The sequence below is a fragment of the Camelus ferus genome, chromosome 3 (genome assembly GCF_009834535.1).
Source record: "Camelus ferus isolate YT-003-E chromosome 3, BCGSAC_Cfer_1.0, whole genome shotgun sequence".
Lineage (NCBI taxonomy): Eukaryota > Metazoa > Chordata > Mammalia > Artiodactyla > Camelidae > Camelus > Camelus ferus.
In genome coordinates, this window is record NC_045698.1 from 95244770 (window position 1) to 95259246 (window position 14477).

General features: G+C 43.8%; 1 long non-coding RNA gene across 3 annotated transcripts in view; it reads left to right on the forward strand.

Annotated features, from left to right (window-relative positions):
- LOC116662722 overlaps window positions 1-14477 on the forward strand; it is a 203791-nt gene that overhangs the window by 73044 nt on the left and 116270 nt on the right. For 2 of the 3 annotated variants that reach the window (XR_004318729.1, XR_004318728.1), the window contains exons 6-7: window positions 1010-1147; window positions 4071-4234. This is a non-coding gene — a long non-coding RNA (uncharacterized LOC116662722). Of the gene's footprint in view, window positions 1-1009; window positions 1148-2613; window positions 2706-4070; window positions 4235-14477 lie in introns of all 3 variants that reach the window. The other variant, XR_004318730.1, reaches the window with a different exon arrangement.

The window sequence follows — 14477 nt, forward strand, 5'->3', positions numbered from 1 at the left end:
CTATCCTAATAAAAAAAACAAACTTGAAGATGTAGCTTTAGCTGGTTAAAAAAATCAGGAATGAGGATGACATGTATAAAAGCACTGGAATTTCTGCTGCCATTTGAAGTTTCTGTTCTGAGGAAATAATTTTATATGCTATGTTTATTGTTCAAAGATATAAATTGAAGCGTTATTTCTTTTAGCCAAAAGTTGTAAACAAGCTAAATGTTCAACATCAAAGAAATCTTCAAGTGTTGGATCATTATTCACTGATTTAAAGTGATATTTAGAGGAATTTGAAGGTTGTGAGAAAATATGATACAAAGTTAAATTAAGAAAACATGGTAGACATTTGTGTAGAATAACCTTAATTTTTTTTTAACATTTTTTATTGATTTATAATCATTTTACAATGTTGTGTCAAATTCCCGTGTTCAGCACAATTTTTCAGTCGTTCATGGACATATACACACTCATTGTCACATTTATTTCTCTGTGAGTTATCATAATAGAATAACCTTTAATAATATAAAAAACACTTAAGAAAACAGAGTGGAAGGAAATACAATGAATGTCAACTGTGGATGCCCCTCAGGAGAGGGACTAGGATTGAGCTGTATATTTTTATGCAGTTTGTAAATTTTCTAAGAAAACCTTGAAGGTCAGGATGGAGAAGGCAGAAACAATTACAGAATTTTAGAACCTGAAAGGACTTTACTGATTGTCTACTATTGTAATTCCCAATTAGGAAGACATTTCTGCAACTCCTCAAGCAAGTTTAATGCTTCAGATAATAACAAACTACATTTATTATACACTAGTTGTGGACTAGTCACTATGATAATTTCTTTGCATATAATCCCTCCAAGTTTAAAAAGTGTTATACATTTATTTACTCATCAAAAGGTTGAGAAACTGCATCTGAGTTCTAACAGCTGTTCTCATTGCCCTTCTTGCTCCCTACACTTTGCGTGACCTAGTGTGTTCTCGTACTGCTAACAGCTGGCACACCTTGTTTTCACTGCAGCAGATCATACTCTACTCTGGAGAAGAAGATATGTGGAATATTTTTGCAGAAGGAGACTAGTCATACAACACGCTTAGAGCCTGAAGCTTGAATTGGCTTTCAAATATGACTCAACAACTTAAACCTGGATGATTTTAGGTAAGTCAGTTAACCTTTCTGACCCTATATCCTCATAGAAGTGTTCTAAGAATTTAATTAGGTGATACATGTGGAGTGCCTGGCACATTGCCTGGCATGTAGACCTCTCTTATGTCTACTGATTCTTTCTACCCCTTCCCAGAGTCTTCAACACCCATACTGATGATTTATGTAATACGTTCACCTCATAATCTGAATTGAGGAGCACCCTCTGCCCCATTTTCAGACGTAATGGAACTGTTTTCCTTTGCCCTGTAACTTGCTTCAAGTGCCCTCTTTATTATGCTTTCTAATTGAACACTGAGTGCTGCAGTTCCTCTCGGCAAGAGCCTTAAGTGGCTTCCTGCTTCCTTGCAAATCTGCCTCAGATTCAGCCTGTTTTCTTTGCCTCTCACAATGGCAGCACTCGCCCCTGTGGAGACCTCCAGCAAGGCTGGCTAAACCATGAGGAGCAGGCAGCAGGCAGCTGCCTCACTTGCAGGACTGACATCTTTGTTCAGCTGAATGGACAGACCTCAGGGAAACAGAGGAGGAAGGTTGAGTTTGAGCTGTATTTGGCCGCAGACTGCTCCTTCAACCCTGTCTGTCTCCCGTCTTCTCACTGACTGGCATAGACCACTGAAGCCTTCAGCAATCTTCTGCTCACCCCGCCCTCTATTCTGGAACATTCTTACATCCCCGTTGTAGCTCTCCAGATGGTAGCCATCCTTTAGCCCTCCATTTCCATCCCACTCCCCCAAGGAATCATGCTCTCACTGCCCCAGCCTACCTCATTCCCTGCCTCCCGTCAGCAGCCATGGCACTAGGGTATTTCCATTACCCAGTTGTGTTTGAGAATGAAGACTGTGGAGTCAGGCAGAGTGGATCTGAATCTTAGTTCTTTCTCTTGCTGGCTGTGCGATCTTGAGAAAGAGTAATCTTTTCTAAGAGTTTCCTCATTTGTAAAATAAGGATACTAATAATACATGTCTCATAGAAGTGTTATGAAAATTAAATTAAAAAACACTTAGAAACGTGCCTTGCACATAGTTTAGTGTCCAGTAAACATTTTTAAGTGACTTGCGATTTTCAAAATGAGCTCCTGTAGGACAACATTGATCATCTATCCATCCATTCATCTATCTCTCCAACACTTGGGACCCAGAGGCAAACCAGACCCAGCCCACTAGGAGCTGGCAGGTTTACCAGGGAGACAGACACGCAAGCACGTTTATTATGATATGATATATCTGAAAGGCTTAGGACTTGCCAGCTTGGAACCTGTCAGTCTTCCCCATTGATGTGACAGCTGAGACAGGGTGTCCTCATTTGGCTGCAGTGTGCTGTCTGTCCATTGCTCCTGGCTGCTCACTGAAGCCTCTTGGTCCCAGAGAAAAGCCTCGAAGTTTTGACTACACAGAAGTCTGGAGGGACCCATTCTATATCCTGATTTCAGTGCCACAGTAACCTCCTCTTTTGATGTATAGGAAATGGAAGAACTTTTAAACACAGGCTGCTGGAGCTTCTAGGACCTTTGCCAGGATTTTAATCCATCTGAACCAATTATTCCAAGTTGAAGGTCAGTGGACAAACTCAGGACTTGATCCTTGAATCAGACAGCAAAGGTTACAGGTCACTGTGATACCCTCTCAACACCTTCCACCTACCAGATCTGTCTAAACCATCCCCAACAAGAAGTAAATCCTACCTTTGGAAGATTTTCAGGGGAGTCAGTTCCTGGATGCCCCTTCCAATGTGAGATTAATCATAAAACCTCTGAATCATCATACAAAGATGTGAGAGCACACAAATACAGAAATCCTGTCCAGTTAGCTCAGAGGCTTACAAGAGCCTGTGAGCATGGCCTTAGTCAGGGCTGTGATTCCCACATAAGCCAGCTGCCTCCCTCTGATGCCTGCAGACCTAATGCAGATCAGACAACATGTGGTCTTCAGGGAACAGGGGAGAGTGTGGGCAGCTCTACATAGTCCCCATGACCAAAAATCAAAGGCTGTATCCTGAATTATTTCTGTGCCTTTGCCCATAACACTCTTTCCAATTGGCACTCTACCTGGCAAGATCCCTGGTGTTCTGGAAAAACATAGCTCATATGTCCTCTCTTCTGTGAGGGTTTCCCTAGTACACCATCCGTCACCTGATGCTTCCAGTTCTGTTCAACAGACATTTATGAGGTTCTCTTTTTATGACAATGTGCACATGTCACTGCATTTTATGAGGTGTGTATATGTCTCCACGAGACTTGAACTATCCAGGGTCAGTGCCGTGTCCTCCCTGTTCTGGTGCTAAGCACGGAGTTGGAAGTAGGTGTGAATAGATAGGACCAGATGAATAGATGAGAGATCATAATTCCAACCACACTAGTGGGGAAGGCACAGAGCTGTCATCAGCAAACAGCAAGAGGAATAGTGCCTCTGCTGGTCTCCAGGTGAGAGCTGTTGAAATGGGCTGTTTCTGACCTGAGCTGGAAGATACACTTTCAACCCCTTACTGGCTGTTTTCTCATAGAGCTTAGCAACTCTTTTACCTCCTTGCCATTTGACTTTGCTTTTTCCCTCACTATCTTGCTACATTTTACAATATTTAAGCTCTCAAGCTTATCTAGTATGTCTGTAGGTGAAAATAATATATAATGGTACCATAGGGACAACAGAGATGCTGTAGATGTAAATAAGCTTAAGAGCAAAGATGATAGTAAAAAGTAGCAAAATATAAAGTGATACATTTTGAATACATAGTACCTTTGCTTTAATAAAATTTATTTAATCATAAATTGATATAATTTGATGTTTAAAATAGCTGTGTTAACAGCTAGCTTGGAAAATTCCTAAAAATGTAATGGTCAGCACCTGGGAGCTGGTGTGGGCGGGCTTCAGCCCCATTGTCAGCTGACTAACCCTGATCACTGCCCCCACCATCCTTCCAGGACTCCGCCCAGCAACGGGAATGCTGGGCAGGAGAACCACACTCCCGAGACTAGAGACTTGAGCCTCAGACTTGCTCAGAAGTACCAAAAAGCAAAGAAAGTCTGGCCGTTAGAACTGCCACTCTGCCGTCAGAGAGATTGGAGACTCCAGAGGCTGCAAACAGGTCTGTCCTTTATTCCACTTGCTATAGGTCTGTTGCCGGCGTTGTGGTGGGGGTTGGGCAGTCGGAGGGGTCAGGGTGACTCTGAAATGGGGATGTGTGTTTATTAGGGACGCTGTTGGAAACAACTTCTGGGAGGGAATGATGGCCGCAGACTGGACAGAGGGAGGGGTTAAACTGTGATGTAGGTGCCATGAGGGCCCCAGCTGATCCCCTGGGGAGCCCCAACACTGTGTGGGCTCTCCAGCGCTGTTCTGCTTTGAGGCAGAGGGCCAGGTCTTTGTATGCCACAACGTCCGGTCATGGGATGTGCTGTCCCTGGAGTGGAGGTGGCCTGTAGGACAGGCAGCTCTTTCTGCCCAGGGCAATGCCCAAGGAGGGGCTCAGCTGTAAGCCGTCTAGCAGGCAACACTCGTGGCAGCTGGGATGGGAAATGAATTCCTTGGTCTTGCCGGGGTCTGGTCTGTGCTCCAAGCAGCCTTTACCAGAGTGGGCCCCAGAGCAGCATCGGCTGGGAACTTGTTAGATCTGCACAAGTTTTTAGGCCCCACTGCAGACCTACTGAATCAGAAACTTAAGGGGTGGGGTGAAGCATTGGTTTAACAAGCTCCCCAGGTGAGGCAGATGCTGGCTGGAGTCTGAGAGTAACTGCCTCTCACTGGCAATTCTCAAACTCTGGTCTTAGAACCCCTAACCTCTTAAAACTTACCTCAGACCCCAAAGAACTTTTGTTTATCTATATTTACCAGAAATTAAAACTAAGAGATTAAAAAAATAATCTATTGGTTTGTTAAAATAACAATAAAAGCCTATAATTCTATGAAAAAAATTGTTTTCAAAATTAGAAAAAATTAGTAAGAAAACGGGCATTGTTCCACATTTTTGTGAAATTCTTCAGTGTCTGGCTTAGTAGAAGACAAGTGGATTCTCATATCTACTTTTACATTCAGTCAGTCTTGACATCACACATCATGTAGCTTCTGGAAAACTCTACCGTACACTTGTACACTTGAAAGAGAATGAAAAGGAAAAAAGCCAGATAGCATCTTAGCATTGTAAAAGTAGTTTTGACCTCGTAGACCTTTAAAGTGTCCCAGGGCCCCTCACTTTGAGAACTGTTGCACCTCACCATCTCTCCTGGACCAGGTCTGATGCTATTAAATTTCCACATGTGAAGTAGTTTCGGATTGTGTCTTGGACCTCGTGAATGTCACTTGCAGAGACTCTGGATTATGTTATATCTGAAGAAGAATGTTTTTTGTTTCTGTTTTTGTTCCCTAGCAGACAGTGCACTGGGTTGGGCTCAGAAGGCAAGCTCTGTCTGTTGGGCAGCAGCTTAATCCGTTCCTGCTGTTCCAGTCTGTTCTCTGTGTACATGGTTCAGGGCTCAACCAGAGACCTGGGCAGCGTTTAAACACAGGATTTGGGGCTCTGTCCTTTCTGAGTGCCCCCCTCACTTGTCCAGCAGCCATGGTTGTCCCACCTCAGTTCTCTGGTTTCTGCTGGAGTTTTAGCTGCATGGAGTGTTGATTTCAGCTTGCCCTCAGGCTAAAACTCCCCACAAAAATCTCGACCTCCTGATGCCTTTCCTTTGTTAGAACTGACATCTCCACTTGAGAATCTGCCTGATCTTTGTCACCTACTGATGCCTTTGGATCATTGTTTTGTGGTGTTTTTTTAGGTCTGGGTGTTATTTGTAGGAGGGTAGCATGGTCAGGAGCTACCTGGTCACAGGGGAGAGTAAGGGGCACGGGACATTGCGGGGGACATTCTCAAGCCTCCTCCTTCCCTACTCACAGGGAAGAGTACTTAAAGTAGCTTCTAGGACCCTGTGAGTAGAATTGCTGTGAGATGACACTTGATACATGGGCATGATTCACTTTCTAGCTGCTTCCCTTCCTGTGGCAAAGGGCCAGGCAGACACAGGTCTGCTCCGTCCTGTGGATTCAGCCAGTCACTGTTTCTCTCTGGATGCTCTTCTTTCTCCAGCTTGGCCCCGGGCCCAGGACAGTCTGCATCAGCTGAGGTCCAGGCTGGCTCCGGGCTGAGGGCTGGGACCCTCTCTGGTGCTGTCACTTCTCTCTGGTTGCATTCTTCGTGTTGATGGGTTTTATACTGGACCAGCCTTTGGGCTATAGCTGTTTAGACCTAACTGGCTTAGGAGAAAGATACCTACCAGGTTACCAGAGTTCTCTGTTTTGGGGTCTGAGGCGAAAACCACTGCTGATAATACATCGTTTTGTTGTGTTTGCTGTGTTTTCTTTTTGCCAGGCATTTCCCCATATTTGCCTCTCTCTCTGAGACTTCAGAGGGAGGAAAGTTGACTGGCAGGGTAGGATTAAGGAGTCCCCAAGTGCTTAGCAAAAATAGTATCTAACAGTACCCCAAAGTCACCCTCAGTGCCACCTGCAGACACCATTGAAACTTGTCAGGCATGTGCTTTCTCTCATGCCACAGCCCAGAGTCACAGGATCTGAAGGACTGAAGCAGAGTCCAGAGTCTATAGACATGGAAGACCTTACTCAGGACTTGAGGCTTACCCCAGCCTCATGTGTCATGGCACCTACCAGGTGTTACAGTGCGTGACGTCCTGGGCTGTAGGTGTCTCCTTTCACACCTGGCTCCTCTGCTGGACTAGGAGAACCTCAGCTTCCAGGAGCACATCTTTCTTCCCTTTTACCATCTTGGTGCACATTGTTCTGTTTCTGTTCTTGAACTCAACACGCCCAGGAATCAGGCAGATTAGTTCTATTTCAAATCCTTGCTACAGAAGCTGAAAGAGCCTGGCAGCACCGTTCAGTGTGATCCCTGTTCCAGTCTAGATGACCCTCCTCCCCCAGCCCCGCAGCACCTCTCTACACCTTCCTTCCCTGCCAGGGACCCCACTGCCACCCTCGGCCCTCTCTCTCAGGGATGATCGCAGGCCTCCTTCCCTAACAGCCTCTTCTCTTCCCTGCCTAAAGCTTGTGTTCTCTGTACCAGTCAGGGTCCTAGCAGTGAAAATATGGCATATTCAAGCTGGATAACTTAGGGAGAATTTGATAAGGGGGTGTTTGACAAAGATACAGTCAAGGTTTAAAGAAAAATTGAGGGAGAATGCAGTCTCCAGGACTGGAGAGGGAGCTCTGTGGTGTGGATAGGAACTGGTATGGGGAAAAGGGACACAGCCAACCTGTGGGACACCCAATAGAGAGAGAAGCGAGGCAAGACACCCCAGCATCTCTCTCCTCCTGTCTTCTGATCTGCAGTTGGCTTCACTGCAAAAGATAACTACAGACATCTTCCACTGCAGGCGTAACTCAACCAGAGCCAGCAGGCAAGAGAGCATGTTGAAGCAACATACAGGAGGTCAGGCTCCTGGGCACGGGGCAGGGTGCTGAAGGGGAATGGGAGATGGGCCTGGAGGAGCAAAGAGAGCATCACCCAAGACACTCTTCATCTCATCCTACTTTCTTTCCTGCTGACTCAAGAAAAGGAATAGAGGGACTGCTTTATTCCATTGACGGTAGCACAGTATAATGGATGGACATTTTTGTTTTTATCTTACCTGCTTCATAATGTTGAGCAAACCACTTAATCTGTATGCATCTCGGTTTCCACCTCTACAAAATGATAATAATACAGGGTTTTTTATGAGGCTTCTGTGGTGAGTATAAAGCTCATAGGCTGAGGCCTATCACATAGGAAGCCTCAATAAATGGCAAATATCCTTTCCAGGACAACCTTTTCTTGTGTGCCCTTAATCATATCCATACTCCCTTTCGCTTTTGCAGCTTCGTTCTCTCCAAGGATTTCTTCCCTTTTGTCTACAAATATGTCTGGATAGCCCTTTGCCTAATTCAACTTCAGTTCAGTTCACAAAAATTAATGCATTGATGGGTCTTATCGAAGAGCTGGGTACTCCTGGAGGGACAGAAGGCTGGTATGATGCACAGCCTTTGACCAGCATCATGCCCTTCATTTGTGGTCAACACAGGGGCCACAAGCAGCAGGTTATTTCAGGTATCTGATTGGCTTTGACTGCGGGAACCCAGGTGGAGGGTGATGTTTGTTAGCCAAGGCAGTACCAAAATTGGGCATCCCATCTGGTCAGCAATGATTGTGTTGAGTTTTCCAGCAGAGAGGGAGCAAAAGAGAAATCTGAAAAAGGCTGCCTGTCTTTGGGGTGATTAGTTGTGAAGTGTGTGTTCATGGTTTATTGGCCTTTTCCATTTATGTACTAAGTGTAAACAGTCCTCAGGCCCTGAGAGCCAGGAGAGGCCCCTTATTGGCGATGTGATAAGAAAGTCACAGCCCTTAAGTAGACATCTAGTCACCGTCTGGGTTAGTAGCCAGTAAATGATATAAACGGGCGGTGCCCAGATGCCTTCTCTGTGAGTTTGCTGGGGCTGCTGTAACAGCACTACAGGCGGGATGGCTTACATGGCAGAAATGGACTGTCTCACAGTTCTGGGGCTGGATGTCCAAAATCAGTGTGTCAGCAGGGTTGCTCCTTCTGAGGGCTGTGAAGGGAGGCCCTGGTCCAGGCCTCTCTCCTTGGCTTGAAGATGGCCGTCTTCTCCCTGTATCTCTCCATGTCGTCCTCCCTCTGTGTGTATCTCTGGTCCACATTTCCCCTTTTTGTGAGGACACAGGTCATATTGGATTAGTCACCCTCGTGACCTCATTTAATTGGATTACTTCTGCAAAGACCCTTTCTCAAAATAAGGTCACTGTTTTAGGTCCTAGGGGGTTGGCTTTCAATATATGATTTTTTTTAGGTGGGACACAGTTCAACCCATAACACCCTCTAATGGCTCTTGAGTCAATGGAATAAATATATCTAGAAGATTCTCAGGTTGGTCACATCTCCATAGTTAATTTTCTAACCCATTTTCCTGCAAAGGGCAAACACCTTTTCCATTCTCCTTTGTGATTTTTTTGGGTAGTGCCTGTGCATGCCAAATGGATTAAAGAATTCACATGCAGTGCGGGCATGTTGACCACACTGGCCTTTTCCCTTTGCACAAATCAGAGCAGGTCCCTTGGTATCCTCAAATGAACTAACTGGCAGAGAAATCAGAGTTTCAGCCTGAACCTGTCTGTTTACCTGAGTCTGCCTCTGTCACATCCTTGGATAATACTGTCTGAGAGCCATTATTTGTCTTGTCAGCACAGACTGGAAAGAGAACAGTAAAACTGAGCTCTGTCAACCCTGTCTTTTCCACATCTTGTCCTCTGCGTCGTGTCCAGAATCCAAGGGTATACCTGGCACCTCCCCTCAGGGCAACATGAAGTAGAGGCTTTTTCTCTCCAGGGCTTTAAATGTTCAGATTGATTCCTTTAGCTCCAGGCTGCTGAGTCCATATGTGTTCTGCTGCAGAAAGCTAATGTTTGTCCGGGGCTCAGAGACAGTAGTGAGACAGTACACTTTCAGCTCCCACAACCAGTGTCTCCAGAGATCTGTGTGCTGGGAGTGGGACGAGGCATATGGAAGAGGGGAACTCTGCCCTCAAGGGTCTTAGAGCTTGTCTGAGAGACTTAAGTGGGCAGCGAGGAGATTCAAGCTGGAGGGGATGGGCTGGAAAGTGTTGACCTGGATTCAGGGCCCTGCCTGGACTGGACTGTTTGTCTTGAGACCGAGTAACCCAAACTCTGGGATGTATGGATGTTGGTCTCTGGTATGGTGTTAGGCCCTTAGGGTCGGACTAGTGATGGAGGGAATCCTGAATGGATAGAAAACAAGTACCACTCGTCATCTGGGACAGGAGGTGACTGGGCTGGCAGACTGTAGATTGAGGTAAGGCACAGCCTTCCCCCCTCCCAGGGTCCATCTGACCCCAACTCTGAGACATGGGGAGGTCCTGATTTAGGGGCAGGTAGGGGGGAGATGAGCTTAACCTGCCAGAAGGAAGCCACTCACTTAAGAGTTAAAGAGACAGTGGGATGAGAAACCCCAAAGATGGAGCTTGCTGCCCAGCAGTTGAATGTTGTTCCTTTGTGTTACACATCTCTGTCATAGTTCTTGAAACTTTGGTAAAATTTCAGAGTTACACCTGGCCCATGCCCTCCTGCAGGCAGTGGAGGGGAGGGCAGGTCCCCTCTCATGGAGAGGTAGACAGGACTGGGACTGAGAGTCCTCTGAGGCCAGTGGTGATGGAAGCAGGGGTAAGAGAAACGAAGGCCCTGTGTGCTCAGACTTGAGGCCCCGTGAGGGGCCCCTCTGGACATCAGCCAGGGGACAGGTGGAAGGGGCCATTTCCTGATAGAAGAGCTGCTGGAATGCATGTCACTGTGATTTGAGTTACACACGTAAGCAGTCCGCTGAAATTCGGCCTGATAAATCCTGTGCGACAGGTTAGCACAGATGTGAGAAGCTCAAAACCGTGTGGACAGGGCTCGGAGACTGACTACATAGTGGAGAGGCACAGAGCTTGGGTTCTGGGATCAGACAGCTTGGTTTGAGAGCCATTGGCTCTATTTGCTGGCCGTGTGACTGTCGGTAAGTTAATTTAGCTAAGCCTTGTTTTCCTCGTATAATATGGGGATGATAAGAGTACCTTATGGGACTCCTGTAGGAGTCAGCAAGATAGATAGTCCATGTAAAGTACTTAGCCTCATTCATTTGTTCGTTCATAATTCAGGTGTTTATTGATCACGTGCGTTGTGCCAGGCCTGTTCTAGATACATCAGGGAATAGAGGGTGGTGCTCCCCTCTGCACCACCAGTGAGTTTATATCTATGTGGTGTTTAGAGTGAGCACCCCCAAAAGATAACAATATAATCTTTCTTGTATAAGAAATCTGTACATGAATGAATGAATGAAATCAAGCTCATAGATACAAAGAATAGATTGGTGGTTGCCAGAGATGAGTGCTGAGGGGTGGGAGAAATGGGTGAACTTTTTTTAAGTTTATTTATTTTTATCCAATTTATTTAAAATTTATGAACCAAGCCAATAAGCTGCCAAGTAAAATGTCTTTCTGCCTTACAAATATACTTTTATAAGGGAAAAAACATGTCTTAATAAATGTCTGTTTCTCTTAGGTTAGTGAATAATACACTGAAATATTGCTAACTATGTTGCAATATTAAAAATTCAGCTCAGTATTCAGTAATTTTTTTTTTATTCTTAATCATGAAAAACAATACAGATCTAAGGTGAAAGTGAATTGGAAAATTAGAAAGGCACTTGTAACTTTGCGTAAATATTACTGGCTACTTTATAAACAGGTATAGAGTGAGAAAGTGAAATGGTTGTGGTATGAGTTATAGAAAATGCATACTCCTGTGGAAAACAAAAACAAGTCTGTAATCAGAGAAGCTAAGTGGCTATGAAAAAAAATAGTAAAGGAGAAAGAATTTTTACATCTTGAGCAAGTAATCAAAATTGAAAACTCCAATTTTTTATTGTCCTAGAGAAATGTATATAATTACTCAACAATGTAAAGGTATCACTTGTGTGAAATGCTAAATGGATAAGTACCATTTCCTTGTAGTTTGAATATGTGCCAAGGTGGAAATATGGGGCTACTTCAAGGTGTTAACAATGTTCTGTTCCAGCTGTGAACCATCATTAGAGTCTAAAGATGTCAATTAGAATCAACTTTTCAGAAGATGATTGTCTAGTTCATCTATTTCCATGTCCTTTTTTTTTTTTCTTCCCAGTATTTGTTTTTTCTCTTGCATTGATAGCAAAAAGGACAGACAAATGGTTTTAGAAGTGAAATTAGTCAATTTTGTGTAAAACAGTAACCTACATTTTAGGTATAATTGGGGGTTAAGAAAATATCTTAAAGATTGAGTATCCCTTGAAGATTTCACATACTCATGTGTATTATTCCTGAACAGAGTATTTTCAATCTGTTTGTGTAGATATATACCTTACAATGAGATGCTGTCAAATAATGCCAGAAATACGTTGAAAAAATGAATTTTCTGTTCAGTCAGTATGTGAGTTTGCAATGATGGACAAATGATTTTAATGATACTTTGCACATTACATTCTTGATTATTTCTACAGTTAAATTGTAAAGTGAGGTATTTCCAATTCCAATCAACAAATTGTTACCTGATAAGGGACTTTGGGCTTGGTTTTGTTTTTCTCAGAGGTGTTTATTGTGTATAATCCATGCCATAGCTGCCTCATTTTCTTGCTCTATATCTGACTATGGATTAGTTAATTAATACTATTTGAACAGGGATTAAAATGTTCTCCCTGATTTGCTCCGCATTTTCCAATATACTGTGTAGGTAAAATTCCATTATACTTTAAAATATTTTTATATTGATGATAAGAGTTTGACAGTATTCGCATCAATAAAAGATAACTTCGAAAGTAATGGAAAAAATAAAGATAGATAGCAAGGCTTATTATTCCTGAGGTAGCATTTGGAAAAGAGTAAAAGGGTAGTTGAGGAAATGGGAAGACAGAAAGGAGATGAGGTCAAGTCATTCCAGGGGAGCCATCAGCACAACCAAAACTGAGGGTAACGTAAGGTCCATGCAAATTGGGATTTAAGTGGCCATTAGGCAGTGAAATCCTCTGTGTGCGTCCCTGTGACCAGCAGTCAAGGCAGCCCTTTGAGTTGGAGAGCATCTCGCCAGCTTTGTAGCTGAGATGTCCCATGTTGAATCCCAGGAATTCCTATAACTCATTGATCGCACTTTCATATGGCCCCACCACACCATCTGGCTGACTGGAATGAATTCTATAATGAAAGAATCTTGCCTCACTTTTCAAATTCTGGTAGCACTGTGGCAAGTTTCCAATTATTTTACAGGGTCAAATGAGAAGAGCAATTAGAGAATGAGAAAATTACACAGGACTTTAGCCTGAGAGAGCAGAGAAATTAGCAATTCATTATTGAAATGGAAAATGTGACAAAGGGATTTTGAGAGTGGTGATACCCTAGCTGAGACAGCCAGCCAGATAAAGATTCTGACAACACTGTAATAAACTGCCTCCTAGTTCACCTGATCTGAAGGCTCCCACAGCTTAGAAAACTGTGCAGCATCCTTTCCGTCTCATCGCAGGCCCCCTGCCATTCCAAGCGAGCAAATGTGGATGTGATATTTGTGGGGCTCATTCGCAGAGAATCTCCAGTTGTATTTGGTTTAATCTGTCCTCTCAGTGCCGTAAACCAATCATTACCTGTGATCTGTGGGGGCAGTGTGCAGTGTGTATTGTACAGGAGTATTTACGGGGATCCTAATACCTACTGGGGTCACAATACAGTCTTAACAAAAAACCAGGCACCATTACATTCTGGGAGTCCAACTTGAGTCTTGTGACCTGTCCAGAAGTGATAACTGTGGAAGAAGAATAGCTAACATTAACTACGGAATAATAACCACTAACCTGAGTTCTTGCTGTGAATAAGGTAGTACCATTCTAAGCATTCTGCATAGATTATGTTAATCTTCACAAAACCTCTGTGAGATAGGTACAATGATTAATTCCATTTTACAGATGAGGAAAGCGAGACCATGGGAGTTTAATTAATTTGCCCCGATGAACTCAGCTGGTAAAGGGTGGACCCAGGGCATGAACTCAGCAGTCCATCTCAGGGTCCTTGTTCCTAACTACTATATTGTACATCATCTGGTTTCTCCTCCTGGTGGGCGCAACAGGTTCTGTCTGGTTCCATAAGTTGTATTCATGTAAGGTGCTATGTGGAATCTGACTCCCACCCAATTTTAAGGTCCATTAATCTAAAGCCATATCTTCATGTGAGGTCTGATTCCTTACCCTGATATATGTGATTTTATTTCTCACTCCTTGAAATAAAATTGGGATGATCTGGAGCTAACTCAAAATCATTGTTCAATGGTTTAAACTGAATTGATCCTTTATCTGGAGTCTTTGCATTGACTCTTACATGAGTCAGTCCAGTGACTTGAGGAACTCTGGGTCAAAATATTGCATGATAGACCAGGATTCCTGTCTTTCTGGCTGTGGACTTTATCTTCTTTATTTTATGCATAGATGAGTAGTTTTGTTCAACTAGGCTGCACTGCCTTATTATAGAATAATTGTAAATCTGTGCTCTTAGTTATAGTATTCCACATATGCTTCTAAAATTTAGCCAGTTAAAAAATTATGTAACACATGCACACACCCACCCTCATATTCTGTTATATCGTTAGACTGAAGTGGACAGAGGTAGGGTGTTATGAAGACCTGATACATATAAGACCTGAGAAGAGAGTTGGATGATGAAAGAGATTCTATGAGCATCTCAGAAGGGGCCAGAGAACAGTTTAT